Source organism: Acipenser ruthenus, chromosome 5, assembly GCF_902713425.1.
Source record: "Acipenser ruthenus chromosome 5, fAciRut3.2 maternal haplotype, whole genome shotgun sequence".
Lineage (NCBI taxonomy): Eukaryota > Metazoa > Chordata > Actinopteri > Acipenseriformes > Acipenseridae > Acipenser > Acipenser ruthenus.
The window spans coordinates 60228382-60243782 of record NC_081193.1 but is presented as its reverse complement, the minus strand read 5'-3'; the positions used below and the strand labels follow the sequence as shown (position 1 = coordinate 60243782).

The 15401-nt window shown below is 40.0% G+C and overlaps 1 long non-coding RNA gene across 1 annotated transcript in view; it reads right to left on the bottom strand.

Moving 5' to 3' along the window:
- The window catches only part of LOC117402357 (uncharacterized), a 61522-nt gene extending 47687 nt beyond the window's left edge, over positions 1-13835 (bottom strand). Inside the window, exon 1 of the long non-coding RNA XR_004544450.3 lies at positions 13193-13835. This is a non-coding gene — a long non-coding RNA (uncharacterized LOC117402357). The remainder of the gene's footprint in view (positions 1-13192) is intronic.
- Positions 13836-15401: the final 1566 nt, after the last annotated feature.

Here is a 15401-nt window from a genome sequence, read left to right as displayed (position 1 = left end):
TTTTCGAAAGGAATGCTCCACAAATAAATATAATATTACAGTGCACTTTATTTTAAATCCGTAAGCACTTTATAAAAAAAAATACAAAATACCAAAACGCTTTTCCAGTACTAAGAACAATCGATCAAAAAAAGTAACCATAAGACAGGTTTCAGAAATTATCAGCATTTGTATAAGGGCTTGAATTTCAGCGCGGGATTGTGGGAATTGTGCGTTTTCCAAGTTGCTCCCGCATATCTGCAACATTCAGTGCGGGGAAATCCCGCAGAGATATTTTAAGATACCAAGCTACTGTATTTTTCACCCAATTTAGAATGCCTGAAATGCTACAACAATCTCTAAGGAAGTGGATGTCAGTGACGGAAGCACTATGAGCCGCATTCTGTTAAAATATATCAATAAATAAAAGTTGTGCTATTTTAAGTGGCGCAAGACTATGCTCTCGTACGTGATTCTCGGCTGAGTATCATTAAGGATTATATTAACTCGGTACACTGCAGTAAGTAAACAGTTTTGACAAAAAAGACGATATTAAACTTATCTAGGTCAGGGGTCCCCAGCATGTCGATCGCGAGCTACTGTACTGGTCGATCTCAAAGCCTTACAGAGTAGATCAATAAACATTAAAAAAAAAAAAATGTATGCTTTAATTTTACTATCTCAAGTTAGAAACAATAGAACATTTCTAAAATTCGTTTGTGAAAATAAACAACTTTTTTGCCTTATTTCCAGACAGACAGACAGACAGGAAGTTCTTGGTTTAGTTAAAGCGGTCAAATGTGAAGCCATGACGTAAATTAATAACGTCATCCAGTCAAACGAGTGAGAAGTCGCGCACAGCTTCGAATGTGTTAAACACAGAAATTTGAGAATACAGTGGAAGAATATGACTTTTTGTTAACCGCTACCAACGTTTTATTTCATTGTTGTTTATTTTGTTTAATAAGCACAATGAGTGAAGGGCTGTCTACTTCAAAGAAGGCAAAAACCGCATTTTCATATTGAGTGGGAGGAGGAGTATTTTTTTACCACAGTGAATGACAAATGTGTTTGTTTAATTTGCAATGCACACTCTGGCAAAAAAGGGAAATGAAACTTTAAAACGATTCATAAAAACTACGATGAAGACTTTCCAATTAAAATGGAGCTCCAAAAAAAGAAGGTAAGTGAACTTAAATCACTAGGCTCAGCAGTCAGTGTTCACCAAGCAAACCACCAAATCCAAGGCAGTAATAATTGCTTCATTTCGTGTCTATAATTTGATGGCAAAACAAAATAAACCATTCGAATAAGGCAAGCTTTTTAAAGAAGCTTTTCTTGAAGAAGTGGATGCATTGTCTGGCAGTTTAAAAAAAACAAATCGGAAATAATATCCACTATCAAGGATATTCAGCTTTCGGGGAACTCGCCGGATTTTTTTCTCCAGTTTGATGAATCAGTTGATGTTGTTGATAAATCCCAGCTGGGTGTATTCATTAGAATGGTTTTCGATGATTGCAGTGTAAAGGAGGAACTACTGACAATAATTCAGTTGAAGAAAGAACCTAGAGGAAAGGCCGTTTATGCTGCCTTTGAAAAATACAATACGGAACATGAAATACCAATATGTAAACTCGCATCCATTATAACAGATGGCACACCTGCTATGATTGGTTCGATCAATGGGTTTGACTCGCTCTGCAAAAGGGACCCTGATTTCCCCCCATTCCTGAATTATTAGTACACTACACCAACAAGCTCAGTGTGGAAAGATTCTGGACATAAACAATGTTATGGACTTTGTTGTTAAAGTTGTAAATTAAATTTGTTCAACCACTGCAGAGAAGACATGACGAAATTGATGCACAGTATGGTAACCTACTACTGCACACAGACGTGAGATGGTTTAGCAGGGGGAAAGTACTGCAACAATTCAGAGATTTTTTTTTAGAACCTAGAAATGAACACCACCACCAACTTGATGACAAGCTGTGGCTTTTAGAGTTGGTTTTTCTGATTGACCTGACGGCAAAACTGAACAAATTAAACATGTAACTTCAGGGAACACAGAAAGACATTACTGAAATAAGCTCAGTGAAAACCTCCCAAGAAAAATGGAAACTCTGGATAACACAACTTCAAAAAAAGGACCTAAAACATTTTCCAAGCATGAGTGAAGAAGTAGAAAAACAGAAGGGAGCAGAAGGAACCTCTCGTCTTTTGAAAAATACACCTCTCACTTGAAAATAATTCAAGTAGAATTTGAAAGACGCGTCGCAGATTTCAAACATCTGGAGTTGGTAGCCACCTTCATATCTTTCCATTCATGACGGTTGATGTCGGTGAAATTGCAGAAAAATGGGGTCAGTGTTTAACCTTGACAAGGCAGATCTTGAAAATGAAAACCATTCAAAATGACATCCAACTAAAATGCAGAGCTTCAGATGCTACTTTTTGGGCACTGGTCAGTACATCAAAATACCCAGAAATAAAGAAGGTTGCACTGTGGGTAAAATCATTTTTTGGCTCCACTTACCTCTGTGAATCTGCATTTTCAAGCATGGAAATAGTAAAAATCAAAATCCAGATCAACAATGACTGATGCTCACCTGATTGACTGCATGAGACTGGCTCTCACCAAGTACACAACAAACTGGCTGATGAGATGCAGTGCCAGGCCTCTCACTAATGGGAATTTTCAGTTACATTCATTTTTTTTTTTTTTTTTTTTTTAGAGCCTATAGGTAGATCACAAGACTTTGGGTAAATCTAAAGTAGCTCCTCATCAGAAAAAGGTTGGGGAACCCTGCCCTAGTTGCTTAACATACTGTTCTAAGATACTGTATTAAATAATACTTGAACTGTATTTTTGATTACAATTTTTATACTGTTTTAAAAAGAAAATTGAAACCATTCCTGCATATTAAATCTTATTTAAACATATCTGGGCATTTTTCTTGGTTACTCCATACCAGCATATTTTATCGACTATTTATTTGGATCACGGTGCTACTTTTTTCTTAAGTAAAAGATACTGTAAGTATGAATTCAATATTAGATAAAATAATATTCCTTTACTGTTTTACATCATACATTTATTGTCAAGGAAGTACAAGCAATTCTAAAAAAAAAATAAAAAAAAATACATGTCAATCGTTCCTATGTTGGCTGTTTTTCTGTGACACCAATTACATTTCTTGAAAACAGTGGTTAGTGAAATGTACAGAATGGCTTTTCAGGATGCTTTGTCATTTCCTTCCATCCAAGTACAGTTTTTCTTATAATCAAAAACTACAAAGAAAAGGTGCTGCACTTGGCAGCGTTACCCCGACCGTCGCTACCCTCATGGCCCGGGTCCCCGTCCTACACTTCACCGCTCCCTCAGCCTGCTTTCTATGCACTTATGGGGTCCGCCCAAGGTTTCCCCGCTACCAATATTTTTCTTTTCTTTGGGTTTCTTTTGGTTTTTTTCTTTTTCTGGCCACTCGGTCATGGAGCAGAGCTTCCGCTAGCTCGTTGTTTTGTCTTACATGGGCAGCCCTGAGGGAACAACAGAATGTTATTTTATATTATTATTATTTATTTTTATTATTATTATTATTATTATTATTATTATTATTATTATTATTATTATTATTATTATTATTAATTTCTTAGCAGACACCCTTATCCAGGGTGACTTACAATTGTTACAAGATATCACATTATTTTTTACATACAATTACATTATTTTTTACACATTATTTTTACATACAGTTGGGTTTTTACTGGAGCAATCTAGGTACAGTACCTTGCTCAAAGGTACAGCAGCAGTGTCCCCCCACCTGGGATTGAACCCATGACCCTCTGGTCAAGAGTCCAGAGCCCTAACCACTACTCCACACTGACTGCCCAATGCCTGCCTCTCAGCCACTCGGAGAGAGGGAACGCCCACACACCCTCACTCCCACCTCTCTGTGTCACTGCCATGACTAACCAGCGGATATTGCAAGGCTGCTGCCCTCTTCATGCAGCACTATGAATGCACCAGAAGAGTCAGCACAGATCTCCCCATTACAGATATATTTTAAATAAGAAACTTCAATTTAATAAAAACAAACTTCTAGTTGTGATTCAAACCCAATTGAGCTATCATTTCTGTCTAGAAAAATGATAGTGCTATACAGAATACAGTGCCACGCAGGGCTGCAGAATGTTCAAGCCGAAGAATTTGGTCAGGAGCCAAAGATTATATCTTTTAGGTCCCTGCTGGCACAAGTAACTTATTGGCGCCTGTGGCAAAGTGGTTAACAGTGTGCAGGTGCAGGTGATCAATAAACAGACACACAATTATAATCCAGGTGCAATGTTGTTTAATGGTTGTATTTTGTAATCCAAATGCCTGATGGCTAACAGCAGTAAATAATAACAATGTCAATGAGAAGCAGTACAGCAGCGTGTATTGCTTATCTGTAATCTTTGGGTTGGCTCCGAAATAATAACAGTCCCGTTTTAATTCACCCACACGTAACACATACACAAACACCCGTCAACAGTGCGCGCTCTAATGCTCGTGGTGAAAATACAGTACTTTAGCGCAAACAAAGTGCAGTGTTGTTCAGGTTTGTGCTGGCCTTTAGTGACAACTCCTGGATCGTGTTTAGCCGTCTAAATAATCACAAACAGTATTATTCCGACACGACAATAAACAAACAAAACATGCATGATTTTCTCTACACAAAACACAGGTCCTTCCAGGTTGTTCTCTAACCAAAACAAAGGAACAGATTACGTCGCTTCGTAATCTACTTATACCGTCACTTATGACCCCTTGGTGAACGATTGCAAGCGCTCCTCCAATCCGCGGCTGCCACATCATTTCCCTTCCGGGTTGATGAGTTAATGCACTAAGCTCCGCCCCCTTTCTAAATGACCGACTTCCTTTTAACCATAGAAATGAAGTGTCAGGTGAAACAGTCCAGGGTACTCTGTTCCCGTTACTTAGCGCCCTCACAGGTCGGGAGGGAGATTTACCAGCAAGAATCATTGTCTTTCTGTCACATATCCCACCGCTCAGAGTGGAGCCGAAGGAACACTCGGCTGAATCTACCTTTCCCATTACTCCCTCCTCCCGGGAAAAAAAATCTGCATTTTGCTGGTCTTTCCCCGCACAGTGTACCACGTGGTACATGAAGGGCTGTAATGCCAGATACCACCGAGTTATCCGGGCATTGCTATCCTTCATTGTGCTTAACCACTTCAGTGGGGCGTGGTCAGTGAAAAGATCAAATGAATGTCCCAGCAGGTAGTATCGTAAAGAGTGAGTAGCCCATTTAATGGCCTTTTCAACCACAGAGTAGGTACGCTCCCGAGGGAGCATCTTTTTACTGATATGCAATATCGGGTGTTCTACTCCGTCAACCTTTTGGGACAAGACTGCACCCAAACCCACATCCGACGCATCGGTGAAATCAGGTGTAATGAGAGTGGGGGCCTGGCAGAGTCTTCACTTAATAGTATCAAACGCCCCCTGACACTCTACTGACCATTTAATTAAATTTGGTGCATTCTTTTTGGTGAGGTCGACTAAAGGGTTAACCACTATGGCATAGTCGGGGATAAAGTGGTAATAACCGGCTAATCCCAGTAGACTCCAGATTTAATTTAAAGATGTAATTCCTCCTTTCTGCTTCTAACTGCGCTGCACTTGTCCACTCGTACTTCTCCCACGCTGTCGCTCTGAAACTGCCTGCCTTTTGTTTGTTTGTGCTTGTGCTGTGGGCTCCGCCCCTCCCTCATGTCTCAGAATGGCGCGGAATTTGAATCAGCTGCTCCAAGTTTCAGCTTGTTAACAGAAAAATACACGCAGCTGTAAGACTTTAAGCTGCAATGTTTTCTGATTAAAGAAACTCCAGATTTAATTTAAAGATGTAATTCCTCCTTTCTGCTTCTAACTGCGCTGTACTTGTCCACTCATACTTCTCCCACGCTGTCGCCTTCCGGAAGTCCACATAGAAGCAGTTGGTCATCTTTCTTGGCCACTATGACAATTGGATTGTACCACTCACTCCTGGAAGGCTCAGTCACCCAAGCTCAATCAAGTTCGAGCATATCCCGGTAAGGTCTCTCTCATACTGTGACACCTGGGGGAGAGATAATGTCATATTCAACCAAGTTAGTCCTGCCGGGCAAGTCAGAAAAAACATTGCTGAACTCCTCAATAAGCTTACGCAGCTCCCATTGCTGATCTGGAATCAATTGTTCCCCCATCTAAATAATTTTAGTGCTTGGTGTCTCTGGACAGGGGCCTAAATCATCCTCTACATTGCCTGGGGCTATAAATAAGGCCTCCCTTGCCTGCCAGGGCTTTAATAAATTTACATGATAAGTTTCACGTTCATTACGGCGATCGGGCTGTCTAATTTCATAATTCACCTTTCCTATAGCCCAAATCACTTCATATGGCCCCTGCCATTTAGCACATAATTTCGATTCTGAGGAGGGAAGCAGCAACATTACCTTGTCTCCAGGTTGAAAGGTTTGAATTTGTGCATTTTTATTGTAATGCTGCTGTTGCCGGTGCTGAGCTGATTTGAAGTTGTCCTGGGCCAAACGATCGACCAAATCCAGGTGATCTCTTAGTAGGAGCACATGCTTCACTACTTTTTTGTGCTCCTCCCGCCCCTCTCTCAACAGATTGAGGATGCCGCGAGGCTGTCGGCCGTACAAGAGCTTGAAAGGGGAGAATCCTGTCGAACTCTGTGGCACCTCTCACTGCAAAAAGGAGGTAGGGAAGAAGCGATGCCCAATGTTTTTGCTCTTGAGTTACAAAACGTCTCAGCATCTGCTTCAAGGTCTGATTAAATCGTTCCACCAAACCATCCGTCTGTGGATGATAAACAGATGTCCTGATGGGACGTAATTTTTAATATTTTATACGCTTGCTGTAACGTTTTAGACAAAAAGTTGGTTCCATGATCAGTCAACATCTACTTGGGAATCCCTACTCTAGCCATAATCTGCACTAACTCTGTGGCTATTGCAGCGGCACTAGTGGACCTCAATGGAACTGCCTCCGGGTATCGTATTGCGTAATCTACCACCACTAATATACTGTATACCCGGAAACAGAAGGTAGCAAAGGGCCCACTATGTCCATTGCAATACGTTCAAAGAGGGTGGAAATAAATCGGCAGTGGAACCAAAGGGGTGGGGCGCACTTTACCCGGCGCTACTCGCTGGTAGTCTGAGCATCTGGCTACATATTTCGGCACATCAGTATGAAGTCCTACCCAATAGAATAGAGCCAATGTCCATTCCCTTGTTTTGTCAGCTCCAAGGTGCCCCGCAAAAGGGATATCATGTGCCAGCCTCATGACCTTGGGCTGACAAAACAGGGGAACCAATAATTGTGTTACAAGCTGTCCTGTGCCTGCGGCTAGGTTTACCCTATACTGTAATTACCCCTTGATACTGAAGTGCAGAAATACTAGTGCCCCTGCACCGTCAACATCCTTACCTTCAATAGACTGGACCTGTCCCCAAGCGAGCACTAGTGATGGGTCATTATGTTGGCCCCAAAACAAGTTGGGGGGACAGAGGGCACACTGGTTAGATGTCTGTCCTGTTGCTGGTATGGCAACGGGGCAAGGGCAGCACCTCTACCCCAGCTGGGGGCTAACCTTGGTCTCCATGAAGGGGAGGCAAGGTGGCCCATTGGGGTTGGCGGTCTTGGAGATCTGGATCCTGGTGCCGGTGCTGGTGGTGGAGGAGAGAGAGAAGGTGCTCAGCTGCTCTGGTGGACGGGAGCCATGAGTATATCTGTCCGGGCGGAAACCAGGGAGTCTTCAAAGTCCTCGGCCAGTTTCACGGCTTTCTCCAGGGTGTCGGGGTTGTGGCGTTGTATCCAGGCTTGGGTGTCAGCGCTGACCACATGGCAAAACTGCTCCACTACCACTGTCTCCCCCATTTGCAGATTGGTCTTCTTGGCAGGGGTCAGCCAGTGTACCATGTGGTCACACAACCTTTCCGCGACCACCCTGGGGCGTGTATCCGGGGATCTTTGGCACTCCCTGAACTGTACCCGGCGAGTCTCTGCGGTGATGTTGAGGCGACAGAGGATGGCCAGCTTCACCAGGTCATAATTGCCGGCGTCCGCATCGCTCAGTGCCTGGTATGCTGCCTGACCTTCCCCGATCAGGCAGGGTCCCAGCTGGCTTGCCCAGAACTCCCGCAGCCATGACGCAGCGGTGGCTAGCCGCTGAAATGTGATCAGGTACGCCTCCGGGTCATCCTCCACCATCATCGTCAACGCCCGAGCTTTCGGGGCCGTCATTGCGGGTGCTGCTGTAGGGTGAGGCGTCATTGCCAGCCCTACCCTCTCAATAAGCGCGGTGAATCGCTCCTCTCTCCTTCTCTCCTCTGCCTCTCGTCTGCTATCCAGCGCCACCAGCAGCTCTGCCAGTGCGTTGCGGTCCATGATCCCGTGTTCCGACACCACGTATGGCAAAGTGGTTAACAGTGTGCAGGTGCAGGAGATCAAAAAACAGACAGACAATTATAATCCATTAAACAACATTGCACCTGGTTGTATTTTTTAATCCAAATGCCTGATGGCTAGCAACAGTAAATGTCAATGTCAATGAGAAGCAATAAAGCGGCGTTAATTGCTTATCTGTAATCTGCGGGTTGGCCCCGAAATAATAACAGTCCCGTTTTAATTCACCCACACGTAATACATACACAAACAAACACCCATCCACAGTGCGTGCTATAGTGCTCGTGGTGAAAATACAGTACTTTAGTGCAAACAAAGTGCAGTGTTGTTCAGGTTTGTGCTGGCCTTTAGCGACAGCTCCTGGATCATGTTTAGCTGTCTAAATAATCACAAACAGTATTATTCCGACACGACAATAAAACAAACAAAACTCACAATTTTCTCTACACAAAACACAGGTCCTTCCAGGTTGTTCTCTAACCAAAATGAAGGAACAGATTACGTCACTTCGTACCCTATTTATACCGTCACTCATGACCCCCTGGTAAACGATTGCAGCCGCTCCTCCAATCCACGGCTGCCACATCATTTCCCTTCCAGGTCGATGAGTTAATGCACTAAGCTCCGCTGTCTTTCTAAAAATGACCGACTTCCTTTTAACCCTAGAAATGAAGTGTCAGGCCAAACAGTCCAGGGTATTCTGTTCCCGTTACTTAGTGCCCTCACAGGTGGGGAGGGAGATTTACCACCAAGAATCATTGTCTTTCTGTCACAGCGCCGAACAGTACTATTACTATTTTTTGTATCATTCATGATAGTAATTTTGTACTGAAGAGAATTTTGTAACATCCATGCATTAGGCTATGTAAAACAATATCATGATAATGAGTAGGCTAAACCTTTATAAATTTTATGGAAAGTATAAAGTTAGGGCAAAAAGCTCCATAGGTTTGCATACCATAATATTTTTTATTTTATTTTCACTTTATCTAAATCTGTAAACCCCCTTTAAAAGTCATTAATTGTAGTCAATTTTATGTCATATATGAAGGAAATGGTTGTAAATTTGTATATGTACAGCCGACACATTCTAATAAAAGAACACTGCTCCTTTAAATTGATTTGGCAAAAAAAGTAACAAATTATTTTTCACTCAACTGGTAAATTCTTGCAAAAGAAAAAGCACACAGCCAGCTATAACCATCTGAAGGTTTTTCTTTATCTATAGAGGCGAGGTGACACTGAGAACCACTCACAGCTGCAGACTGTGGTTTCTTAGCTATTCTATTAGTCTCATTTAAGAGGGCCAGAGTGTACTGCCAAGAAAACACTTCAAGCATTCAGGGCTCACATAAATCTGTGCAAGTTTGATTATAATAAACTGCACTTTTCTTTTAACAATAAATCATACTTGAACTCTCCGAGGCCATTCTTTATGCTTATTTGTTTTTTAAGTAACTTAGGTGTTTAATTTAAACAATGAAGTTAAAAAAATCGCATTAAACCCTGTTCCAGTGAGATTCTCATTTTATGCAACAACAATTCATATTCACGTCCAGTCTTACTTTGTCCTAATCTTGCCTACAGAAAAAAGCAATCAGTTACATACCTCAGTTACAACTAACATTTTGTGAATTAAATTGACAAAGCATTATTATTTTAGAAAGCCGCTGTTTGTTACAGGCAGCGACATTCAGAAATATTATTATTTAATTCTTAAATATGACATCAATGGCTTGATTTTTGATAGTAATGCTTAAGTTGTTAAAGTGACTTATAACATAATTCCATTATTTTGCCAAGCCATCTATATCCATTCACTAAAGTTTCAAATTTGAAGTCTATGTTTTAGTGAAAATGCATGAAGTACATGCATTTTCGTTTCCTAAAATGATATCAGGTACGACACTGCTGTAGGTTAAATTAGTCTATTACTGCAGACCTTGCTTTTAGATATTTTCTAAATGGGATTTCAGAAAAATGACTGGCAAAGCCAAAGTAGCAAAGTTTGTATTAAAGAATCATGACAAGTGGCCAGTACACTAGAGACAACGCCAACAACACATTATGCATTTCGGTCAATCATAATTAATCTAAATAAAGTTACAAAAATGAACAATACAGCGTCAAATTGACTACCCTTCAGTCCTCCAAAGTACCACTTTTATAAGGAATAAACAACTTAATTTAAGCTTATCTAGAGAAACGTCATGTCATGAAATGAAAAATAAATCTAACCATAACTGTATTTCTAGTTTTGTAACAAGCGTTTTTATTTTTTTCTCATTTTGAAAAATTGAGTAATATAAAAAACACTGGATGAATGACTATGACTACTAAGTTCTGGGTCCTGGTCAAGGCACGGATTCATTTAGGAGATGCACATGCGGAGGAGATATTATGACTCTGCACCATTTTTCTGTTTCAATTTTACATTTAAACATTTAACTTCCAGGCGTTTTTTCAACAGTTTTCCTTTATATTTAGTTAAATATTCATCCTTGTTAGCATCCTCAATTGACAGCTCATGGAGTCCACTAAAACAGATATTCAAATAAGACTACTTCAGCTCATACTATGAGTACTACTAATATAATACAAAATAATCATGCAGTAATAAATTGTGATTACTCATGTAACAGGTAATAGAGCATTGCAATACATTTAAAATATAATTATAGGTTTACATTATAATTAATAAAACATATACAATACTATACATTTCTTTTATTAATTAAAACTGAAATGTAATCTGCTTAATATTAGAAGTACTACTTGAAAAGTAACAGGGTACTAGTTAGATGTAGCCTGTGATATGAGAGGAGAGTGTATCCTCCTTGCGTGGGCGGCGACACTCTATGAGGAGGTACATTCTGTCTGCAAAAGGGAGATTCTGGGGACACCATGTGCCAACCACAAAGCTAAAGTCCACACACAGCTGCATCATGGAAAATGAATGTTCACATATGAAACAAATTTTTTTTGTGTGTAAATATTTATTTACACACAAAAAAACAAACAGTCGTTGAAAACGTACTGTGTCAGAAAACCGTTAGGGTCAAAACATTAAAACAACCACACTGGATTTCAACCATTTTCACATTACCCAATTTAATTTCTAAAGTCTTAATTTTATTGAATACCTTGGTCAATACAAGGGCCTAAAGCCCCAGTAACACCGGGAACGATAACGATAACCATAACCATAAATCGTTTCTGGAGCGGTCAAACCAGAACGAAAAAGGGCTCCGATATATTGTACAGCAAATGCCAATCAGCTTTTTAGTACACAACCACTTTTATTTCCAGCGAGTTGAGGGACAGTGATGAGGAACATTAAGAAAATCTCCTCTTGTATTAGATCAACAGAAGGCGTAGGAGACAGAGAAGACAAGTGTGGGTACACAGAATATTACAGAGCAGGGAGGAGTTAGGAGAATTCCACACGCTCGTTGGTATAGTCAAGTGCTGAAAATTACGCCGTGGGTATTGCCTCAAGGAAGTGTGCACGGTCGCCTTGGGTACAATCTCTTCCCATTAAAGTAAAACATAAAAAAAGAACATGGTATGTATTGCTGATTACACCTTACTTAATATGGCGATAGACGATACTCCATAAATTATGTATATATTTATACTAATGATTATTATTATGGAGCATATAGTATCATACATCGTGCTTGTGCTATAATTATACATTAATGGCTGTTTATCAAATAATTTATAACACAATTAAAAAAGATTCCTTGATGTATACTAGAACCAGTTTTCCGACGCAGTCTTCCCTGTAGTAAATCATTGCAATTCCTGTATTTAATGTTTATCATGGTTTAAATTAATATATAAAATAACACCAGGCAGGTGATGATGCCACATTTAATACAGCTGTGATTGGCCAGGAACATTTATCTTTATCGTTGTAGCAGGAAAAAAATCGCTCTGAAAGCAATCGAAATGATAGCTATCATTATCGTTTACAATGATTGTTATCATTATCATTGTGGTGTGACCACCTCCATTAATTTGAACTGGAACGATTTTTAAAAATCGTTATCATTCCAGGTGTGGCCGGGGGGTCAATCTCTGGTAAAGGACCTCAAATGTTATTTTACAAACTTACAAACATTTATCACTGTTCCAAATCAATCCACCGGAAAATATGGAAATACAGTATTTGTGTACTTTTATACCTTTTTTCTGCTTGATTCAAGAAAATCTCTGTTCTTGTACATGCTCTCTGAATGTTGTCTTCAATGTAGACCAACTCTGCTTCCTCACTGTCCTCTACATTCAATCTGTTTGTTTAGTATAGCAAATAACGTTAAAACAAATAATAAAAATCGAGAATAGTGTTTGCTGTCAGTGGCAATACATTAACCAGAATAGCAGCTAGTCAACTTTACTTCAGAACATCACAGTAACACACAGGACTGTGCTCTCTTCTCTAACAAAGTCAGGAAGGACTTAAATAAACACTGAACAAACAGCACGATCACCATTAACACATAGGCCTGCGCCATATGCAAAAAAGATGGTGTATTATTACATTGACTGAAACTGGTATCTATAAACTGCTCATTTGAATGAATAATTCTCAGTGTATGAAGTTGTCTTTCAAGAGAGACTTTACTTTCTGACAGTCTGATTAGAAATACATTTTTCACATATAAACTTATCCTCAAAGCAGTTAGCATTTACTACAATAACATTTTGCAGGATAAACAAACCATAGCTCACATTTCACCTTCCATTTTGCTGATTCTCAGTCTGCTGTTACTTCAGGAGGTGGATTGCAGGCCTCAAGAATCCAAGGAGTCCCCAGCAATGTCCAGAAACCCTACTGATCCAACCAAGCCAGTCCAGGCCTCAGGTCCAGCCTCTTAGTGCTGCTGCTGGTAGAAATGCAGGAAACCAGGCCTCAGAGAAGACCAAAGCTTTTCCTGCTGCCTGACGTGGATTGCAGGCCTCTGAAGCACAGAGCCTCCTGGTGATCTGGAATCTGTTGCTGCAGTGAATGGATTGTTGCTCTGAAGCACAGAGCCTCCTGGTGATCTGGAATCTGTTGCTGTAGTGAATGGATTGTTGCTCTGAAGCACGGAGCCTCCTGTTGGTCTGGAATCTGTTGCTGCAGTGAATGGATTGCAGGCCTCTGAAGCACCGAGCCTCCTGGTGATCTGGAATGTGTTGCTGCAGTGAATGGATTGTTGCTCTGAAGCACAGAGCCTCCTGGTGATCTGGAATCTGTTGCTGCAGTGAGTGGATTGCAGGCCTCTGAAGCACAGAGCCTCCTGGTGATCTGGAATCTGTTGCTGCAGTGAGTGGATTGTTGCTCTGAAGCACAGAGCCTCCTGGTGATCTGGAATCTGTCCAACTCATACTACAGCTGGTAACGCAATGCAACCAAAATTATTATTATTTATTATTATTATTATTATTATTATTAATAATAATACATCGCTGGCAACGTATAGTCTTAACTTATAAAATAAGATGTGGTACAAGAAAGAATAGTTACCTGTAATATAAAAAATTTAAGTTATAGCACCAGTGAGGGGCACCGATTCTTTCTTACCGGGGTGGGATCAGGCAGGCAGCATACCAGAAGGGAAATGAGCTAGACCGCAATATTTTGTCGGGCAAGGAACATAGTTTTATTAAATACAGGTGGTAACTATACTTAACAAACAGGGTAGATCTAGAACAGTCACTGCATGCGGTTTGCACTGCCCGTTAATTAAAACAATAACTAAAATATAAGATTTCAATTGAAAACTAAAGGGCAGTGCAGCTCAATACCAGCACGGAGACGGGGCTCACTAAAAACAACAATAATAAAACCAATACATCCCATCTTCAGCCTCCTCTAAAACCTAATGCCTTTTAAAATACTAAAATGATTTAAAAACACATACACGACAGAATGGAGACCAAAAGCGCAGGCAGGGAGATGCGCCCTTAAATTCGGTGGTTCTTTGTTTCATTTTTGTTCTCCATCCACCCTAGCTCTGCGTTCAGCCTCCACTCCAAACAAACCCGGGTTAACATCACACCGGACAAGTAAATCTCTGGACTCATGAAATTAATTTACATATATGGGAGCTTCGAACAGGAGAGCTAACATGTAATTAGTGCGAATCTACAGAAAATATTGTGCCAAAATAAACATGCTTAAGTGATCAAATCAAAAAGACAACATTAAATAAAAAGTGAATACAATACAATAATTAAATCAAACATGCCTATTTAAATTAACGCGAGCAACCCCGCTACATTACTAATTAAATTTCATATAATATTCAGTGTTATTTAAAATAATTATTGTATTTCTTGCTCTTATTGTATTACTTGTATTGTAACGCTTGAAATGTTTTTGCTTACGATTGTAAGTCGCCCTGGATAAGGGCGTCTGCTAAGAAATAAATAATAATAATAATAATAATAATAATAATAATAATAATAATAATAATAGTTATAAATAAAACCCCATGCAAGACACGGTAATGTAAACATTTTCATTTTATTATAAATAAAAAAATGTAAAAAATCTTAACATGCCTTCCTGACTTGTTTGAATAAGAATTATAAATACAAACAGTTAAGATGCATATACATACACACACACACATTATATATTTTCTGCATATAAAGTCAATCTTTTTACTCATTTAACAATGCATTTTTGACCCAGATGGCCTTCCATACATTATGGCCCTCTTGGTATGGAAGGCCATCTGGGTCAAAAACGCATTGTGTTGAACATGTTTCAATATTCACTGCACGTACTCATTTAGACCAATCAGAGAACAGAAATGACCAATGTACCAATTTTAATCGGTACGTGTTCTAAAAAAAATGACTCAAGCTACGGATTTCTTACGTTGATGTCTAGTCATTTTACATTAGTGGCTTGTCATGACAACGTATTCGATTCTTATTCACAACGTAA